The sequence below is a fragment of the Phyllobates terribilis genome, unplaced genomic scaffold, assembly GCF_046119375.1.
Source record: "Phyllobates terribilis strain yellow unplaced genomic scaffold, ASM4611937v1 Scaffold_9__5_contigs__length_417890890, whole genome shotgun sequence".
NCBI lineage: Eukaryota > Metazoa > Chordata > Amphibia > Anura > Dendrobatidae > Phyllobates > Phyllobates terribilis.
This window is the reverse complement of record NW_027362769.1, coordinates 310,004,454-310,026,660: the sequence shown is the minus strand read 5'-3', so window position 1 is coordinate 310,026,660 and position 22,207 is coordinate 310,004,454.

Below are 22,207 nucleotides of genomic sequence, written 5' to 3'. Positions count from 1 at the left end.
CATCGTCAGCACTAAACATCTTCGTCGCCATTTCAAAACTGTGCAGAAGGGTGCATAGGTCCCTGATCTGAGACCACTCCTCCAGCGTGATTTGCCCCACCTCTGAATCTCGTTGGCCCAGGCTATACGTCAGAACGTATTGCACCAGGGCTTGTCGGTGCTGCCACAGTCGCTGCAACATGTGCAGAGTTGAATTCCACCGGGTAGGCACATCGCATTTTAGCCGGTGAAGTGGCAGGCCCAACGACTTCTGTAGAGATGTAAGTCGCTGAGCTGCGGGATGCGAACGGCGGAAGTGAGCACACAGCGACCGTGCCCTCTGCAGAAGGCCATCTAGTCTGGGATAGTGGGCTAAAAATTGCTGGACAACCAGGTTCAACACGTGAGCCATACAAGGCACGTGTGTGACATTGCCCTGGCGAAGGGCCGCACCCAGGTTTGCAGCATTGTCGCACACGGCCTTCCCTGGTTTCAGGTCCAGTGGAGACAACCATTCATGAAATTGGTTCTCCAGAGCTGACCACAACTCCTCAGCTGTGTGACTCACATTTCCCAGACATTTCAATGTAAAAACCGCCTGATGACGTTGAGCCCTACTGCCAGCATAGTAAGGAGGTGTGCAGGATCCCTTCTGCGCAGTTAGAAAGCTTGTGGCATGACCAGACAGGCTTTGGGTGCAGGTGGAAGACCGAGAGGAGGTTGAGGAGGCAGAAGCAGTGGAGGAAAAATGACATAAAGAGGATTGACGCACAACTCGTGGGGACGGCAAGACTTGGACAGCAGCCCCTTGTCCTGCTGTCACCATAGTTACCCAGTGCCCAGTCAGCGACATGTAACACCCCTGTCCATGCCTACTCGTCCAAGTGTCTGTGGTGAAATGCACCCTGTCACACACAGAGTTTCTCAAAGAAGCGGTGATGTTGTGTGCGACATGCTGGTGGAGCGCAGGCACACCTTTCTTTGAGAAGTAGTGCCGACTGGGCATCTGGTACTGGGGCACTGCGACGGACATAAGGTCTCGAAAATCCTCTGTGTCCACCAGGCGGAAAGGCAGCATTTCTGTAGCCAAGAGCTTGCAGATGGTGAAATTCAACCTCTTAGCTTTCTCATGGCTAGGAGGAAATGGTCTTTTACTTGTCCACATCTGAGGGACCGAGGGCTGGCTATTGTGCTTAGACGGGGTTGATAAGGGTGTCCCCGGCAAACTGCCGGTCTGTGAGGAAGATGCAGGCGGACATGTTAGGTTGCCTTGATCCAAAGGTGGTGCTATCGATGTCGGACAGCGCTCAAGACCAGCTGGTGTTACCACCTCCAAAGAAAATGATGACCTGCCAATCACGCTGGCTGTTGCGGGTAAAGAGGTGGCAGGTCTGCGCCCCAAAACAGGTGTGACTGCTGTCCCCCCAGTCACAGAGGATGAAGAGGCCGCGGATACACAAGATATGGCAGACGGTGGTTGGCCCGGCCGGCTAGACCGCATTGTAGCACACTGAGCTTCCCACTGCAACTTATGCTTCATGTCCATGTGCCGGTTCATGCATGAAGTACTCAAACTATGTATTTTTTGGCCTCTACTTAGCTTTTGCTGACAAATGTTACAGATAACACGAGTTGGGTCATCTTTATCGATCTGAAAAAATGCCCAGGCTATGCAAGGCTTAGCACCCATGCGACCTGAAGAGCCACCACGACTTGTGGTGAGAGGCAGAGTTGTGTTTGAGGATGCAGTTGTTGACGTGCTTCCAGTACTACGTCTCTGTCCAGGAAGGCGCAACCTGACCTCGTCGTCACTAGCATCTTCCTCCACCTCCTCTGCTGACCTCATCTCTTGGCTGACTGTGGGTTGACAGTAAGTGGGATCTCCGACCTCATCATCATCACCCTGTGCGTTATCACACCCGTCGTCCTCAGAGCCAACCTGTTCCTGCCCTGACAAAAAACTAAAGTTGTCGCTCCAATCAGGTATTTGAGTCTTATCATCGTCTTCCTCATTGTCTCCACCAACAGGAGTTACAGTTTGGGAATGAGGGTCTACATTATGGTCAGAACCTTCTGCGTCTGGTCCTGGATCCGACTCATAAAGATTCTGGGCATCAGTGCAGATCATTTCCTCGTCTGGATTCACAGAAGCGCTGGAGTCGACCTCTGATTCCCAGGCTATAGTATGAGTAAACAGCTCTGCAGACTCAACCATCTGTTCTACCTCATACTCAGACGGGCAGCTGGAGATTTGGGAGCTGTGAGGAAGCAAGTGCGATTTGGGTGACACCTTTGAGGACTGGAGTATTTGTGATGTTGAAGTTGATGTGGAGGAGAGCCCACTTAAAGGAGCACTTGATATCCGTTGAAGCACCTGCTGTTTTTGTGCCTCATCTGGAATTTGTAGCGATTGGCGTGGCCGTAAGAAAGGGATCTTATCACATTGTCCGCTAAAAGAAGTAGACATTTTAGTTTGGCTGGAAGATGGTCTTTCTTCTGCACCTACCCCACGGACACAACCTTTTTTCCCCTTCCCAACACGCCTATTCCCCTTTCCACCAGCAGCAGGCCTTTTTCCACTCATTTTGGTGGTTAACTAATTCACAACTCTGGAATTGTTTGCACAAAAAAACAATGGATGGTAACCGAGCAGAGCTGAGTGGCCAAACTGTGGTATTAGGCCAAAACTATTGGCTGGGTTAGATGCAGAAAAAAATTATTTTTAATTTGCAACCTGATGGAGGTCAGTATAGATGGACTAATAGACCAAGTCCCACACACCGCTAGAAGCCCAAATATTTTTTCAGAGCTAGATGCAGAAAATTTTTTTATTCAATTTGCAACCTGATGGAGGTCAGTATAGATGGACTAATAGACCAAGTCCCACACACTGCTAGAAGCCCAAATATTTTTTCAGAGCTAGATGCAGAAAAAAATTATTTTTAATTTGCAACCTGATGGAGGTCAGTATAGATGGACTAATAGACCAAGTCCCACACACCACTAGAAGCCCAAATATTTTTTCAGAGCTAGATGCAGAAAAAAATTATATTCAATTTGCAACCTGCTGGACGTCAGTATAGAAGGACTAATAGAACAAGTCCCACACACTGCTGGAAGCCCAAATATTTTTTCAGAGCTAAATGAAGAAAAAAATTATTTTTAATTTGCAACCTGATGGAGGTCAGTATAGATGGACTAATAGACCAAGTCCCACACACTGCTAGAAGCCCAAATATTTTTTCAGAGCTAGATGCAGAAAAAAATTATATTCAGTTTGCAACCTGATGGAGGTCAGTATAGATGGACTAATAGAATGATGCTATGCCCAAAAGATTTTACTTCACTAGGTGCAGTAAAAAAATTGGTATTCTATACACAGGTGGTATATCTTGCAACACAGATAGGCTACTCCACTGACTAACACACTCTGCAATAGGCCAAAAAGGATTAGCTTTGCTAGATTCAGCCAAATGCTGTGAAAAAAACTTGCACAGCACTGGCACAGACCTGCCTGGCAAAAACTGATAGGAACTGATGTAACCTAGTCCTGAAAAGGACTCCAATTACAATTAGTCTTTACTCCCACAATCTATCTATTTAAGAGCACAGACCTGCCTGATAAAAGTCGTAGGAAATGCTGTAACCTAGTCCTTAAAAGGACTGCAATCACAACTATTCCCTACTCCCAAGCTATCTGTATATTTGTGCGAAAATTGGCTTGAAATTAACAAGGTATAGCGCACACAGCAACAGCGGTGCCGTCTAACACGCAGCTGCAGCAGTGAGAAAATGGTGGCGACGGGGAAAATGGCTTGGTCTTATAGGGCAAGGACATGTGACATACACTGCCAATCACACATGCCCTTGCTTGTGTGAAAAAAAGCACTTCGCTCCGTGTGTGCGCTGCTGATAGGCTGACAGATTGCACCTCCCCACTGCAAATGCGGGAAAGAGAAAAAAAAATGGAGATCTTCATTGTTCCTGCAGAGATCCATCCCCTGCCCCTCCGCCCGCCCCGCTGTACACTCAAACTGCGTATTAACATTAATTTTCATCATTACTGAGAAAAAATCCAGTTATGATTTTGGTGCACGAACAGTTATCGAACATAACCTCGAACAGCCGAATTTTTCTCAAATTGTTCGTGTTCGCCGACCGGCTCGAACACCGCCCAAAACAGCTCGAATTTGAGATTGGCGAACAGTTCGAGTAGAACAACGCTCATCTCTAATCGTTAGCACAGACATGGGAGAAAAGGCGCCCATACTCGGCAAACCACCCCTGAGCACAGGCTCTGAATGCTGGCATTGCTAAACTACTGGCCCTTGAAATGCTATCATTCAGGCTGGTGGAGACTGACACATTCCATAACTTTATGGCATTGACAGTCCCACAATACAATGTGCCCAGCCGCTTTTATTTCAGCAGGCAAGCCGTCCCTGCCCTGCAACATCATGTGGAGGGAGAAATTAAACATGCGCTACAAAACGCCGTCAGTAGCAAGGTCCACCTGACCACCGATGCGTGGACCAGTAAGCATGGACAGGGACGATACCTTTCCCTCACTGCCCATTGGGTAAATGTTGTGGAGCCGGGTACAAATCTTGAGAGTGGCGCTGTACGTGTTCTGCCAACTCCAAGGATTGCAGGAATCCAGTCTGTACACATTGACTCCTCCTCATACTCCAGTTCCTCTGAATCAGCGCTGCAGGAGCCGTCACGGTCTACCTCCACATCGACCCGTGAACGGGTTACCTGTTATGATGACCGATATGAGCACAGCCGTGGCCAAACGTCAACAGGCCGTATTAAAATTAATTTCTTTGGGGAATCGAAGCCACACAGCGCAGGAGCTCTGGAATGCCATCAAGCAGCAGAGCGACGTGTGGTTTGTGCCAGCGAATCTCCAGCCAGGCATGGTAGTGTGTGACAATGGCCGAAATCTGGTGGCAGCTCTGGGCCTAGGCAACCTCACTCACATCCCATGTCTGGCACATGTGCTCAACTTGGTCGTGCAGAGTTTTTTGAGGGACTATCCGGATCTTGATGCACTGCTTCACAAGGTCCGCATAGAGTGCGCTCACTTGCGGCGTTCCAGCAATGCAAGATCACGCATTGCAGCTCTGCAGCGCCGATTACGTCTTCCGGAACATCGCATCATATGTGACCTACCCACCAGGTGGAATTCAACGTTACATATGTTGGAGAGGTTGTGTGAGCAGCAGGCAGCAGTAATGGAGTACCAGCTGCAGCAGGCGCAAACAAGTCGCAGTGCGCGCCGTTCACACTTCACCACCACTGAGTGGGCCTCTATGAAGGACATTTGCCACGTTTTGTGTGCCTTCGATTATTCCACGCGGATGGCGAGTGCAGATGATGCACTAGTCAGCATGACTATCCCCCTTATCTGCCTGCTTGAAAAAACACTGCAAGCACTAAGGGACGAGGTTTTGGAAGAGGTGGAGGATGAGGAGTCACAAATGCCATCTGCTTCTCTACAGTCTGCGCAACGTGGTTCCTCACAAAGGCCTAGGCAGGGGACACTTTGTGAGGAGGATGAGGAGGAGTCAATGGATGAGGAAGACATCTGTCCAGAGGAGGGAGGTACACAATGCTCTAGTAGTCAGTATCTAGAGCGAGGGTGGGGTGATGCAGAGCAGGCAGAGATCACGCCTCAAGCAGGGGACAGTGTTTCTTGGCCAGTTGGCAGTCTGCAGCACATGGTTGATTTCATGCTGCAGTGCCTGAGAAACGACCGCCGCATCACCCACATTCTCAACACGGCTGATTATTGGGTGTCCACCCTCCTAGATCCTCGCTACCGGGACAACTTACAAAGCCTCATAACACCGTTGAACCGGGAGCGTAAAATGCGGGAGTACCAAGACGCACTGGTGCATTCCATCATGTTCTCCATTCCAACCGAGAGCAGTGCTGCTAGTGCTTTACAAAGCAGCTCAGTGCGTCGAGGCAGTGGAGGAAGCTCTGCACAAAGAGGGAGCAGAAGCAGCGCCTCAGCACAAGGCAAGACCAGTATGGCCGAAATGTGGCAAAGTTTTGTGTCCCCGCCGCCACAAATGTCTACACCATCACAGACAGCTCCAGTCAGCAGGAGGCAACGTTTCCGTCAGATGGTGACAGACTACATGTCTTGCCCTCTTAGTGTACTCCCAGACGGCTCTTCTCCCTTCAAGTTTTGGGTCTGTAAGCTGGATACATGGCCAGAGCTTAGTCAGTATGCATTGGAGGTGCTAGCTTGCCCTGCTGCTAGTGTATTATCGGAACACGTCTTTAGTGCCGCAGGTGGTGTACTAACAGACCGTCGCATGCGACTATCCTCCGATAACGTTGACCGGCTTACTTTTCTCAAAATGAACAAGGCCTGGATCTCTCATGAATTTGCCAGTCCTCTTCCAGAATAAATAATTGGTTGGCAACAGTATCCAGGTCTCCTGTTCTGTTCATGTTTCTACCACCTGAACTGTAATCCCTGAGCTCCAACACCGCCAGTTGGCGCTCGGAAGTGCCGTCTGCACAGTCAACACTTGCTGCCGTGTTATTGGGGTTCAGTAACGTCAGCTGTTCCCCTGCTGTGCGGACGGCAATTTCTCCTGCTCTGTCCACATTCTCACTACTACAGATTTGAAAGTTTCTCCAATTACACCTCTGGCTCCTCTGTTTTCAGTATTATCCCTGAGCTCCAACACCGCCAGTTGGCGCTCGGAAGTGCCGTCTGCACAGTCAACACTCGCTGCCGTGTTATTGGGGTTCAGTAACGTCAGCTGTTCCCCTGCTGTGCGGACGGCAATTTCTCCTGCTCTGTCCACATTCTCACTACTACAGATTTGAAAGTTTCTCCAATTACACCTCTGGCTCCTGTGTTTTCAGTATTATCCCTGAGCTCCAACACCGCCAGTTGGCGCTCGGAAGTGCCGTCTGCACAGTCAACACTTGCTACCGTGTTATTGGGGTTCAGTAACGTCAGCTGTTCCCCTGCTGTGCGGACGGCAATTTCTCCTGCTCTGTCCACATTCTCACTACTACAGATTTGAAAGTTTCTCCAATTACACCTCTGGCTCCTCTGTTTTCAGTATTATCCCTGAGCTCCAACACCGCCAGTTGGCGCTCGGAAGTGCCGTCTGCACAGTCAACACTTGCTGCCGTGTTATTGGGGTTCAGTAACGTCAGCTGATCCCCAGCTGTGCGGACGGCAATTTCTCCTGCTCTGTCCACATTCTCACTACTACAGATTTGAAAGTTTCTCCATTTACACCTCTGGCTCCTCTGTTTTCAGTATTATCCCTGAGCTCCAACACCGCCAGTTGGCGCTCGGAAGTGCCGTCTGCACAGTCAACGCTTGCTCCAGTGTTATTGGGGTTCAGTAACGTCAGCTGATCCCCAGCTGTGTGTCCGGCAAATTCTCCTGCTTTGTCCACATCCACTGTACTACGGATTTAAAACCTCCTCCAAATACACCTCTGGCTCCTCCGTTTTTAGTATTTACCCTGGGCTCCAATACCGCTAGTTGCTGCTCAGAAGTGCCGTCTGCACAGTCAACGCTTGCTCCAGTGTTATTGGGGTTCAGTAACGTCAGCTGATCCCCAGCTGTGTGTCCGGCAAATTCTCCTGCTTTGTCCACATCCACTGTACTACGGATTTAAAACCTCCTCCAAATACACCTCTGGCTCCTCCGTTTTTAGTATTTACCCTGGGCTCCAATACCGCTAGTTGCTGCTCAGAAGTGCCGTCTGCACAGTCAACGCTTGCTCCAGTGTTATTGGGGTTCAGTAATGTCAGCTGATCCCCAGCTGTGTGTCCGGCAAATTCTCCTGCTTTGTCCACATCCACTGTACTACGGATTTAAAACTTGCTCCAATTACACCTTTGGCTCCTCCATTTTAGTATTTACCCTGGGTTCCAGCACCGCCAGCTGGTTCTCGGCAGTTCCATTTGCTCTTGTACCTTCTACGACCCATCCGGGTTCCAGTACCGTCAGCTGGTTCTCGGCAGTGCCTTTGGATTAGGTGCCTCCTTCTCGGTATCCAAGTTCCACCAACGTCTGCTGGTCCTTGGTAGTGCTTTCTGGCACAGGTACCTCCTGCTTAGTAACCGAGTTCCAGTACCGTCAGCTGGTGTTCGGCAGTTCCATTGGCTCTTGTACCTTCTGCTACCCATCCGGGTTCCAGTACCGTCAGCTGGTCCTCGGTAGTTCCATTTGCTCTTGTACCTTCTACTACCCATCCGGGTTCCAGTACCGTCAGCTGGTTCTCGGCAGTGACTTTGGCACGGGTACTCCCTCCTGCCCAGCCTGGTTCCAGCACGCCAGCTGTTTCCGGGTAGTGTCAACGTCACTTTGCCTCCAATGCGTTGTCCTGTCGTGTTACGGTCGGGTTAGCCGACTCTATGGTGCCTGCAGTTTAGGTGACTCCTATGTGGGCTGCGGGATCTGGCAATGAAGGCTGGTTCCATAGTGCCAATAGGACAAGCACCCCCTGTAGGACTGTGGGTTTTGGTAACTGCGGCCGGCTCGCGGCCTTGAACTTTTTTTTACATGGGTACCTTCTGCTACCCATCCGGGTTCCAGTACCGTCAGCTGGTTCTTGGCAGTGCCTTTGGATTAGGTGCCTCCTTCTCGGTATCCAAGTTCCACCAACGTCTGCTGGTCCTTGGTAGTGCTTTCTGGCACAGGTACCTCCTGCTTAGTAACCGAGTTCCAGTACCGTCAGCTGGTGTTCGGCAGTTCCATTGGCTCTTGTACCTTCTGCTACCCATCCGGGTTCCAGTACCGACAGCTGGTCCTCGGTAGTTCCATTTGCTCTTGTACCTTCTACTACCCATCCGGGTTCCAGTACCGTCAGCTGGTTCTCGGCAGTGACTTTGGCACGGGTACTCCCTCCTGCCCAGCCTGGTTCCAGCACGCCAGCTGTTTCCGGGTAGTGTCAACGTCAGTTTGCCTCCAATGCGTTGTCCTGTCGTGTTGCGGTCGGGTTAGCCGACTCTATGGTGCCTGCAGTTTAGGTGACTCCTATGTGGGCTGCGGGATCTGGCAATGAAGGCTGGTTCCATAGTGCCAATAGGACAAGCACCCCCTGTAGGACTGTGGGTTTTGGTAACTGCGGCCGGCTCGCGGCCTTGAACTTTTTTTTACATGGGTACCTTCTGCTACCCATCCGGGTTCCAGTACCGTCAGCTGGTTCTCGGCAGTGCCTTTGGATTAGGTGCCTCCTTCTCGGTATCCAAGTTCCACCAACGTCTGCTGGTCCTTGGTAGTGCTTTCTGGCACAGGTACCTCCTGCTTAGTAACCGAGTTCCAGTACCGTCAGCTGGTGTTCGGCAGTTCCATTGGCTCTTGTACCTTCTGCTACCCATCCGGGTTCCAGTACCGTCAGCTGGTCCTCGGTAGTTCCATTTGCTCTTGTACCTTCTACTACCCATCCGGGTTCCAGTACCGTCAGCTGGTTCTCGGCAGTGACTTTGGCACGGGTACTCCCTCCTGCCCAGCCTGGTTCCAGCACGCCAGCTGTTTCCGGGTAGTGTCAACGTCACTTTGCCTCCAATGCGTTGTCCTGTCGTGTTGCGGTCGGGTTAGCCGACTCTATGGTGCCTGCAGTTTAGGTGACTCCTATGTGGGCTGCGGGATCGGGCAATGAAGGCTGGTTCCATAGTGCCAATAGGACAAGCACCCCCTGTAGGACTGTGGGTTTTGGTAACTGCGGCCGGCTCGCGGCCTTGAACTTTTTTTTACATGGGTACCTTCTGCTACCCATCCGGGTTCCAGTACCGTCAGCTGGTTCTCGGCAGTGCCTTTGGATTAGGTGCCTCCTTCTCGGTATCCAAGTTCCACCAACGTCTGCTGGTCCTTGGTAGTGCTTTCTGGCACAGGTACCTCCTGCTTAGTAACCGAGTTCCAGTACCGTCAGCTGGTGTTCGGCAGTTCCATTGGCTCTTGTACCTTCTGCTACCCATCCGGGTTCCAGTACCGTCAGCTGGTCCTCGGTAGTTCCATTTGCTCTTGTACCTTCTACTACCCATCCGGGTTCCAGTACCGTCAGCTGGTTCTCGGCAGTGACTTTGGCACGGGTACTCCCTCCTGCCCAGCTTGGTTCCAGCACGCCAGCTGTTTCCGGGTAGTGTCAACGTCACTTTGCCTCCAATGTGTTGTCTTGTCGTGTTGCGGTCGGGTTAGCCGACTCTATGGTGCCTGCAGTTTAGGTGACTCCTATGTGGGCTGCGGGATCTGGCAATGAAGGCTGGTTCCATAGTGCCAATAGGACAAGCACCCCCTGTAGGACTGTGGGTTTTGGTAACTGCGGCCGGCTCGCGGCCTTGAACTTTTTTTTACATGGGTACCTTCTGCTACCCATCCGGGTTCCAGTACCGTCAGCTGGTTCTCGGCAGTGCCTTTGGATTAGGTGCCTCCTTCTCGGTATCCAAGTTCCACCAACGTCTGCTGGTCCTTGGTAGTGCTTTCTGGCACAGGTACCTCCTGCTTAGTAACCGAGTTCCAGTACCGTCAGCTGGTGTTCGGCAGTTCAATTGGCTCTTGTACCTTCTGCTACCCATCCGGGTTCCAGTACCGTCAGCTGGTCCTCAGTAGTTCCATTTGCTCTTGTACCTTCTACTACCCATCCGGGTTCCAGTACCGTCAGCTGGTTCTCGGCAGTGACTTTGGCACGGGTACTCCCTCCTGCCCAGCCTGGTTCCAGCACGCCAGCTGTTTCCGGGTAGTGTCAACGTCACTTTGCCTCCAATGCGTTGTCCTGTCGTGTTGCGGTCGGGTTAGCCGACTCTATGGTGCCTGCAGTTTAGGTGACTCCTATGTGGGCTGCGGGATCTGGCAATGAAGGCTGGTTCCATAGTGCCAATAGGACAAGCACCCCCTGTAGGACTGTGGGTTTTGGTAACTGCGGCCGGCTCGCGGCCTTGAACTTATTTTTACATGGGTACCTTCTGCTACCCATCCGGGTTCCAGTACCATCAGCTGGTTCTCGGCAGTGCCTTTGGATTAGGTGCCTCCTTCTCGGTATCCAAGTTCCACCAACGTCTGCTGGTCCTTGGTAGTGCTTTCTGGCACAGGTACCTCCTGCTTAGTAACCGAGTTCCAGTACCGTCAGCTGGTCTTCGGCAGTTCCATTGGCTCTTGTACCTTCTGCTACCCATCTGGGTTCCAGTACCGTCAGCTGGTCCTCGGTAGTTCTTCAGCTTTCTTGTACCTTCTGCTACATTTCCAAGTTCAAGCTTTTTGAAATGGTTCTTGGTAATCACTCTAGATCTCCCTGACGAGGACCCTGAAGACGAGGACCCTGAAGACCAACCCTAAGAAGACGAGGACCCCGAAGACGACGACCCTGAAGACGAGGACCCTGAAGACCACCCCGAAGAAGACAAGGACCCTGAAGACCACCCTGAAGAAGACGAGGACCCTGAAGACCACCCCGAAGAAGACGAGGATCCCGAAGACGAGGACCCAGAAGACCAACCCGAAGAAGACGAGGACCCCGAAGACAAGGACCCCCGAAGACGACGACCCTGAAGACCACCCCGAAGAAGACCAAGAAGATGACCCTGAAGAAGTTGACCAAGAGGACAAAGAAGAGAAGACAAGCACCAAGATGCAGAAGAACAAGAGACAGAAAACCAAGAAGCAGAAATACAAGAAGCTGCAGAACAAAAAGCGGAAAAACATTAAGCATAAGACTAAAAATCAGAGCAAAAGATAATATCTAAATTATAAGCAGAAGATGACTAAGCAGTGTATGGGGGTGAGTCCGTTCCTCCTCGTGGTGCCCCTGGAAAAGACCTGCTGCTGCAGGCCAAACTGAACGCGGACAAATCCTGTTGTAAATCTTTTGTGACGGGCAGAACGAAAGGTGTAATGTCCAACCTTTTAGAGATAACAACTACAGGAATGCCTGCCACAAATAAGAATATGATGAAGAAGAAGAAGATGAAGGAGATGAAGAAGTAGAATATGAAGAATGTAAAAAAAAAGAATAATACGAAGAAGGTGAAGAAGAAGAAGAAGATGAAGAAGAAGTGGATGAAAAAGATGATGATGCTGAGGATGATGAAGGAGAAAGTGTGGGAGAAGTAAAAAAGAAGGTGAAGAGCATGGAAATAGTGAAACATAAATATCTGACAAAATATAAAAATACTTAACATAGTCAATATTTCCGTAACTCAGAACGTCTTAAAAAAAATATTAATTCCTGCTATTCCATTTGATTGGGCTAAACCTCTATGCCTTTATTGTCTCCCCCACCTCCCCCAATACATTCTACATTATTCTTAGTTGTTCTCCTTCATGTAGAATTAAACTACAAGGAAAGAAAGGGTTTATTTTCATTCCGATATTTCTGTCCCATTGACTTGCATTGGTTTCCGGTATCGGAATCGGCGATATCCGATACTTTTTCGGTATCGGTCCGATCCAATCCGATCCGATATTTCCCGATATCGGAAGGTATCGCTCAACACTACTCATCACTAATGGGTACCCCCGTCTGGAGAACAATATCATCACCAAAGCATTAAAAGATGATATGTAGCCTGCTTTATATACCACAGTACTAAGAAAACCAATTTCGATTATATTATGTGTACCCCTGTGACAACAATATCTGTAGCAAAGAATTACTTTCACTAGATATAGAACTAGTATAATGGGGACCGACAACTCTTCCACTACAGCCAAAGCCGGCAGATGAAGAGCCAACAAGGAGTGTTCACATTTCAAAAAATTAGGGCCTGACATCACCATTTCCATGGCCAACAGATTGGAGATTGTGGAGTTCAATCTCTTAGCTTTGTCATGTGTAGGAGGAAACAATCTTTTGCTAGCTGCAGTGCTGAGAGAGGGCAGCGTATGGTGGACCGGACAAACAGCTGGACCGTGAGTGAGATGCAGACGGAGATGTTACAATGGATAAGGTTGTGGTGTGCTCGTTCTCTGAGATCAGTTAAAAATAGCAGGCATGTCCGCTTCTGTTACACATGATGGGCTCTCACTCAGCCTGACTGGAGCGGGTGAAGAATCAGAGGTTCTGCAGTCGGAGACCTGCTTGACAATACTTGGCACAGTAACAAAAGAGGAGGAAGAAGCAACAGATGCGTTTGAGGGGGTGGCTGATGGTTGTTTCCTGAAAATCAATTTTGAGTTTAGCATATTTGTGTACCCCTGCGTGGAGATCAATGTCTGCACCAAAAAATTAATTTCACTAAAGTATAACTATTATAATAGAGACCAAAACCGCTTCCACTACAGGCAACCCAGCAGATGGAGACCCAACCAGGAGTGTTCACATTAAGAAAATTTGGTCCTGACACCAACGAAGTGGCATCAATTTCAGTAGAATAGAAGTAGTATAATGGGAACAGACACCTCTTCCACTACAGCCAACCCAGCAGATGGAGACTCAACCAGGAGTGCACCATCCTCTCCTGTCGTTCATGTGTCAGACTTGTACTCTGTTGTGCTGGTGCACGAACTAGTCTAAAAAAAAGTGTGAAAGGGCTCACAGAAATTGCTTTTGCCACTTAAACTACTGCTGCTACTAATATTTTTGCGTTGATAAATTGACGTGCCGGAGGTTGGAAGTGTAGTGCTGCAATGCACTTTGTGTGACTTACTGCTGTCTTGGGGAAAACCTCTCTTAAGGTTGTGTAAAAACTAGTGATGAGCGAGCATGTTAACTACTGCTCGGTGCTCGCCCGAGCATCTCACTGCTCGACATGCTCGGCGCTCACCGAGTATTTCCGGGGTTGTTCGGCGGGAGCTCGGATCTCCCCCCTACATGTCTGGCACTCTTTAGAGCGCCAATTAACATGCAGGGATTGCCTGCCACTCACTGTAATGCCGTAGCCATGTTGGTTGTGGCATTACAGTGACTGGCTGGCCGCGCAGCGTCATCAGGTCTACAGTTAGGTCCATATATATTTGGACAGAGACAACATTTTTCTAATTTTGGTTCTAGACATTACCACAATGAATTTTAAACAAAACAATTCAGATGCAATTGAAGTTCAAACTTTCAGCTTTCATTTGAGGGTATCCACATTAAAAATGGATGAAGGGTTTAGGAGTTTCAGCTCCTTAACATGTGCCACCCTGTTTTTAAAGGGACCAAAAGTAATTGGACAGATTAAATAATTGTAAATAAAATGTTCATTTCTAGTACTTGGTTGAAAACCCTTTGTTGGCAATGACAGCCTGAAGTCTTGAACTCATGGACATCACCAGACGCTGTGTTTCCTCCTTTTTGATGCTCTGTCAGGCCTTCACTGCGGTGGTTTTCAGTTGCTGTTTGTTTGTGGGCCTTTCTGTCTGAAGTTTAGTCTTTAACAAGTGAAATGCATGCTCAATTGGGTTGAGATCAGGTGACTGACTTGGCCATTGAAGAATATTCCACTAATTTGCTTTAATAAACTCCTGGGTTGCTTTGGCTTTATGTTTTGGGTCATTGTCCATCTGTAGTATGAAACGATGACCAATCAGTTTGGCTGCATTTGGCTGGATCTGAGCACACAGTATGGCTCTGAATACATCAGAATTCATTCGGCTGCTTCTGTCCTGTGTCACATCATCAATAAACACTAGTGACCCAGTGCCACTGGCAGCCATGCATGCCCAAGCCATCACACTGCCTCCGCCGTGTTTTACAGATGATGTGGTATGCTTTGGATCATGAGCTGTACCACGCCTTCGCCATACTTTTCTCTTTCCATCATTCTGGTAGAGCTTGATCTTGGTTTCATCTGTCCAAAGAATGTTCTTCCAGAACTGTGCTGGCTTTTTTAGATGTTTTTTTTTTTAGCAAAGTCCAGTCTAGCCTTTTTATTCTTGATGCTTATGAGTGGCTTGCACCGTGCAGTGAACCCTCTGTATTTACTTTCATGCAGTCTTCTCTTTATGGTAGATTTGAATATTGATACGCCTACCTCCTGGAGAGCGTTGTTCACTTGGTTGGCTGTTGTGAAGGGGTTTCTCTTCACCATGGAGATTATTCTGCGATCATCCACCACTGTTGTCTTCCGTGGGCGCCCAGGTCTTTTTGCATTGATGAGTTCACCAGTGCTTTCTTTCTTTCTCAGGATGTACCAAACTGTAGATTTTGCCACTCCTAAAATTGTAGCAATTTCTCGGATGGGTTTTTTCTGTTTTTGCAGCTTAAGGATGGCTTGTTTCACCTGCATGGAGAGCTCCTTTGACCGCATGTTCCAAATGCAAGCACCACACCTCAAATCAACTTCAGGCCTTTTATCTGCTTAATTGAGAATGACATAACGAAGGGATTGCCCACATTCGTCCATGAAATAGCCTTGGAGTCAATTGTCCAATTACTTTTGGTCCCTTTAAAAACAGGGTGGCACATGTTAAGGAGCTGAAACTCCTAAACCCTTCATCCAATTTTAATGTGGATACCCTCAAATGAAAGCTGAAAGTCTGAACTTCAACTGCATCTGAATTGTTTTGTTTAAAATTCATTGTGGTAATGTCTAGAACCAAAATTAGAAAAATGTTGTCTCTGTCCAAATATATATGGACCTAACGGTATATCAGACTTGGCGCCGCCATGCTCGTCACAGACACTCCAGAATCAGACAGTGTAGGGAGAGGTGCTGCTGAGCTAGGGAGAGATTTGCTTGTTTCTAGTTAGTGTAGCTGTACCAAACCATATTAGAGACACATATCCATCTCAACAAACAGTCTTACTGAGGACTAATCCATCTGCACAGATATCAGGCAGGCAGTGTATATAGGCAGGCAGGTATACAGCAGACTGCAGGCACATAGGACAAGAGACTCCATTCCAGTTTTGTCTGCTGCTCCTGCTGCTGTTAGATATTTCTAGAAATAGGCCCAGGTCTCAAGGGCCAGGAATAATTTTTTTTGGATCTTAATGCTCATTATTTGCTTAAAAAGCAATCCAGAGAACACCGTTATTCTGCACCATTTGCTTGTTGGCACTGCAGAATACAGCCAGGTCCTTTCCATATTACAGCGCTAAAAATCCAGCTATTTAAAACGGTGTTTTCTCCGTCACGCGGATCACATATACATTTTCAGAAAATACTGCCATTTCTGGCATCCATTAAAAATTTGTTTCAGTGTGTCAGCAAAGTTTTTGACACCGGTTTGCTGTTCAAATAGTTACCTACAGGCCAGGTATTTAAAACTGTGTTTTCTCCATTACACGGATCACATATACCTTTTCAGAAAATACTGCCATTTCTGGCCTCCATTAAAATTTGTTTCAGTGTGTCAGTGAAGCAATTTACACCAGATTGCTGTTCAAAATACACTGCTCAAAAAAATAAAGGGAACACTCAAATAACACATCCTAGATCTGAATGAATAAAATATTCTCATTGAATACTTTGTTCTGTTCAAAGTTGAATGTGCTGACAACAAAATCACATACAAATCATCAATGGAAATCAAATTTATTAACCAATGGAGGCCTGGATTTGGAGTCACCCCCAAAATTAAAGTGGAAAAGCACACTACAGGCTGATCCAACTTGGATGTAATGTGTTTAAAATAAGTCAAAATGAGGCTCAGTATTGTGTGTGGCCTCCACGTGCCTATATGACCTCCCTACAACGCCTGGGCATGCTCCTGATGAGGTTGCGGATGGTCTCCTGTGGGATCTCCTCCAAGACCTGAACTAAAGCATCGGCCAACTCCTGGACAGTCTGTGGTGCAACGTGACGTTGGTGGATGTAGCGAGACACGATGTCCCAGATGTGCTCAATCGGATTCAGGTCTGGGGAACGGGCGGGCCAATCCATAGCTTCAATGCCTTCATCTTGCAGGAACTGCTGACACAATTCCAACCACATGGGGTCTGGCATTGTTCTGCATTAGAAGGAACCCAGGGCCAACTGCACCAGCATATGGTCTCACAAGGGGTCTGAGGATCTCATCTCGGTACCTAATGGCAGTCAGGCTACCTCCGGCAAGCATATGGAGGGCTGTGCGGCCCTCCAAAGAAATGCCACCCCACACCATTACTGACCCACTGCCAAACTGGTCATGCTGAAGGATGTTGCAGGCAGCAGATCACTCTCCACAGTGTCTCCAGACTCCGTCACGTCTTTCACATGTGCTCAGTGTGAACCTGCTTACATCTGTGAAGAGCACAGGGCACCAGTGGTGACTTTGCCAATTCTGGTTTTCTGTGGCAAATGCCAAGCGTCCTGCGTGGTGTTGGGCTGTGAGCACAACCCCCATCTGTGAACGTCGGGGCCTCATACCATCCTCATGGAGTCGGTTTCTAACCGTTTGTGCAGACACATGCACATTTGTGGCCTGCTGGAGGTTATTTTGCAGGGCTCTGGCAGTGCTCCTCTTGTTCCTCCTTGCACAAAGACGGAGGTAGCGGTCCTGCTGCTGGGTTGTTGCCCTCCTATGGCCCCCTCCACCTCTCCTGGTGTACTGGCCTGTCTCCTGGTAGCATCTCCAGCCTTTGGATACTACGCTGACAGACACAACAAACCTTCTTGCCACAGCTCGCATTGATGTGCCATCCTGGATGAGCTGCACTACCTGAGCAACTTCTGTGGGTTGTAGAGTCCGTCTCATGCTACCACGAGTGTGAAAACACAACTAACATTCAAAAGTGACCAAAACATCAGCCAGAAAGCATTGGTACTGAGATGTGGTCTGTGGTCCCCACCTCCAGAACCACTCCTTTATTGAGTATGTCTTGATAATTGCCAATAATTTCCATCTATTGTCTATTCCATTTGCACAACAGCATGTGAAATTGATTGTCAATCAGTGTTGCTTCCTAAGTAGACAGTTTGATTTCACAGAAGTTTGATTTACTTGGACTTATTCTGTTGTTTAAGTGTTCCCTTTATTTTTTTTGAGCAGTGTAGTTACCTACAGGCCAGGTATTTAAAACTGTGTTTTCTCCGTCACACGGATCACATATACGTTTTAAGAAAATACTGCCATTTCTGGCCTCCATTAAAAATTTGTTTCAGTGTGCCAGTGAAGCAATTGACACCAGATTGCTGTTCAAAATAGTTACTTACAGGCCAGGTATTTAAAACTATGGTTTGTCCGTCACACGGATCACAAATAAGTTTGCTCCAAATTCAGTCATTTGTTGTGAGCGTGGAAGATATTGTCCTCCATTTAAAATGGGCAAGGCACGTGGCAAGGGACTGGGAACTGGACGTGATGGTGATGATGGTGCATGCAGAGGCCGAGGCTGTGGGCAAGCTGAAATTGTGGCACAACAAACACCCACATCTTCTCACTCGACCTTCCTGTCCCAATTAATAGGGGACAGCAGAACACAGAGCAGTGTGAAAAGGTTACTGGTTGGATAGCAGATAATGCTTCCAGTCACTTAGCCACCACCACCACCTTGTCTTCCACACGGTCAAGTCTCAGTAGCTGTGAGTCTGGACCGCATATTCCTCACCCTGAACCTCCTTCCTCCCACCATGCTGAGTGCCCAGAGACAACTGATCCCACACTTGGACACTCCGAAGAGCTGTTCACTTTCCCATTTATAGATTCTGGCCTCTCGGCCGGTCCACTTAAAACGGGGCAAGAGGAGATCGCATGTAGCAATGCCCAAATATTTAAGCAGCCACAGTCACACGAACGCAACGGTGGGAAAGTGTCACAAGAGGTGGACAATGTTGAGACACAATTGCTAGAAAGTCAGGAAGAGGACCGGAGGGCGAGAGTGGAAGATGAGGTGGTTGATGATATAGTAACTGACCCAACCTGGCAGAAGGACATACAGAGCGAGGACAGCAGCACACTGGGGGGGGGGGGGGAGGCAGAGCACCCCAACAGACAGGAAGAAGCAGTGTGCTGGCCGCAGAAAGAATGCAGGCAACTGTTTCCCGTAACACCAACACGAAGGAAGTTGCCAGTACAACCGTTAGGTCTTCCCGAGTCTGGTTGTTTTTTAAAGACTCTGCCGATAACTCCAAAAAGGCTATTTGCACCACCTGCCAGGCCAGCATCAGCAGGGGTGGCAAAACGACCAGCCTGACCACCACCAGCATGATCAGGCACATGGCAGCAAAGCACCCTACTTTGTGGGCCGAACCCCAGGGTCCAGGAACAGTGTCTGCAGGTGGCACCATTGCTTCTTCCGCTGTTGTGCATGCAAGCCAATCCCCTGTTCATGGTGCATGCGAATATGCCTCCTGCTCTGCACCTGTCATTGCACACTCCCAAGTAGCAGCATCAGGAAGCACGTCCACGTCCTTGTCCCAGCGCAGAGTTCAGATGTCCATACCCCAGTCCTTGTAACGCAAGCGCAAATACGCAGCCAACGCCCCACAGGCTACAGTACTAAATCCCCACATTTCATGACTGCTTCTGCTCGAAATGTTGCCTTTTAGGCTCGTGGAGACGGAAGAATTACGCAATCTGATGGCGGCAGCCGTCCCTCGGTACTCGGTCCCCAGCCACCACTATTTCTCCCGGTGTTCAGTCCCCGCATTACACAAGCACGTGTCCCAAAACATTAGCCGTGCCCTCAACAACGCAGTTACCGGGAAAGTCCACCTAACCAAGTGCTTGTGGACAGGGATGGTAAATCTCGTTGACGGCACACTGGGTTAACATAGTGGAAGCCAGGACCCAGTCAGACCTTGGGACGGAACACGTCCTCCTGACGCCTAGGATTGCGGGCCCTAGGTCAATCAGGGTTTCCCCCACAGTCTACAGCTCCTGCACCTCATCTTCCTCAGCCTCATTCTCCTCTTCAGCTTCCATCTCTGAAATGACCACATCAGTCACAAGCTGGAAGCACTGCAGCACTGCCTTGGCCAAGCGGCAATAGGCTGTGCTAAAGCTAATATGCTTAGGTGATAAACCGCACAATGCTGAAGAGTTGTGGACAGCTCTGAAAGAGCAGGCAGATCTGTGGCTCACACCGCTGAACCTACAGCCAGGCATGGTCGTGTGTGATAATGGCCGGAACCTGGTGGGGGATCTGAGGCGAGGCGAGCTCACACACGTACCATGCCTGGCCCATGTGCTTAACGTCGTGGTTCAGCGGTTTTTCAAATCCTACCCGGAGCTGCCGGATCTGCTTGTTAAAGTACGCCGCCTATGTGCCCATTTTAGAAAGTGACCTACAGCTTCCGTCGCCCTTGCCGTGTTCCAGCAGTGTTTGCAGCTTCTGGCTCACAGACTGGTATGTGATGTCCCCACACATTGGAACTCTACACTGCTGATGTTGGGAAGGATTTGTGAGCAGAAGAGGGCAGTTGTTGAGTACCAGCATCAACAAGTCCATTGGTATTCAGTTCAGACTCCACAGGAGTCTCAGGAGTAGACATGGATGTCAGACATATGTACCATGCTCCAAAACTTTTAGGACTCCACCAAGATGACGCCATAATTAGCGTAACCATCCCGCTACTCTGTCTTCTGAAACGCTCTCTGCTCACAATCAAAGAGGATGCATTGCAAGCGGAGCACGATGAGATGGAGCAAGGAACCATACAGGGTGATTACACACAGCCCAGCCTCATCTCATCCCAACGTTATTGGGTGACAATGAGGAAGAGGAGGAGGAGGAAGATGAGGAACAACAGGAGCTAGTTTCATGCGCTATAGACGGTACTACCTGCACAACTGTCATACCGTCTGTTCAGCGTGGATGGCCAGAGGACAGAGGATAGAGAGGAGGAGAGCATGGTCAGTCATCCTCTTGGTGAGGACACGGAAGTCTTGCCTGTTAGCAGTCTGGCACGCATGGCTGAGTTTATGTTACGCTGCCTTTCCCATGACCCTCGCGTTCTCAAAATTTTGGGTGACAGTCATTACTGGTTGGTGACACTTCTAGACCCACGCTACAAGGAGAACTTTATATCTTATTGCTGAGGCGGACAGGTCTACAAAAATGGGGCAGTCCCAGAAGGCCCTTGTTGCGGAACTATTAAAAAAATTCCTATCTGAAAACGCTGGCGGCAGAGGTCACAGTTCGTTGGACAACCAAGGAGTACAGGCGAGAGAGACACAAGTGCAATCCAGCAGAGGCAGGGGAACACTGTTATAGTTCTGGGACAGTTTTCTCAGACCCTCCCATTGCACAGGCCCTGAGGTGCGGGGTACTCTCACAAGGAGTGCAAAGTTTGGAAGATGCTGAAAGAGTACCTTGCCTACTGTACCAATGTCCTCCGTGATTCCTCTGTGCCTTTTAATTATTGGGTATCCAAGCTGCATATGTGGAATGAACTGGCTCTCTACGCCTTGGGGGTCCTGGGCTGCCCTGCCGCTAGCGCTTTATCAGAGAGGGTTTTTAGTGCCGCTGGTGGAATTATAACTGATAAGTGCATCCGCCTGGCAAATGAAAATGCTGACAGGCTGACTCTTATAAAAATGAACAGGGGCTGGAGTGGGCCAGACTTCTCAACACCACCAAATGATAGCATAACATAAACTCAAATCTAGTGTCTTTTTTTTGGGAGGTGTATTCCCATGCACCTCTTCACACCCACATATGGGTATATGTTTCCTGATTTTGGCTATTTGCTCTTGTCCTCCTCCTTCTCCTCATCCTCCACCACCATATCACCAGGGTGATTGTGGTCTGTGATGCCACCAGGGCTGTGGAGTCGGTAAGCCAAACCTGCGACTCCGACTCCTCGTTTCCCCTACACGGACTCCGACTCCCACATATATTGCTTATATTTAAGTGAAAAATGTATTGCAGTACAATGTGAACATCAGACATTTAATAATTTTTATGATACAATAATCAAGATATTTAGATAGAATATAATGATGGATAGCTGGAGGGATAGATGAATGGACAGATAGATAGAAGGATGGATAGATGGAGGGATAGTGTGTGATAGACAGATGACAGCTACAGACAGCAAATAGTACATTGCACATATCGCACATATAGTTCACACACATTGTACAGAGAGCACATAATAATCACCTACAATATTAGCATTAGTTACCTTCCTGTGACAGAGATGAGCAGTAGTACTTTCACTTTCTCCAGCTCGGTGCCCAGGAATCGGATCCTGTGCAGGGCAGGCACCCCTCCCCCTCCTCTCTCTGGTGAAGACGGCAGAAGACAGGACAGAGGAGGGGAGATTGCCCCCTGCAGTCTGGAACCAGTGCAGGATGGGAGCACTGCAGCATACAAGTGAGTTTTGATAGGTGCGTGCCCCTGCTTCTAGGGGGGGCAGCTGCCCCCCCTGCCCCTCGCTGGCTACGGCCATG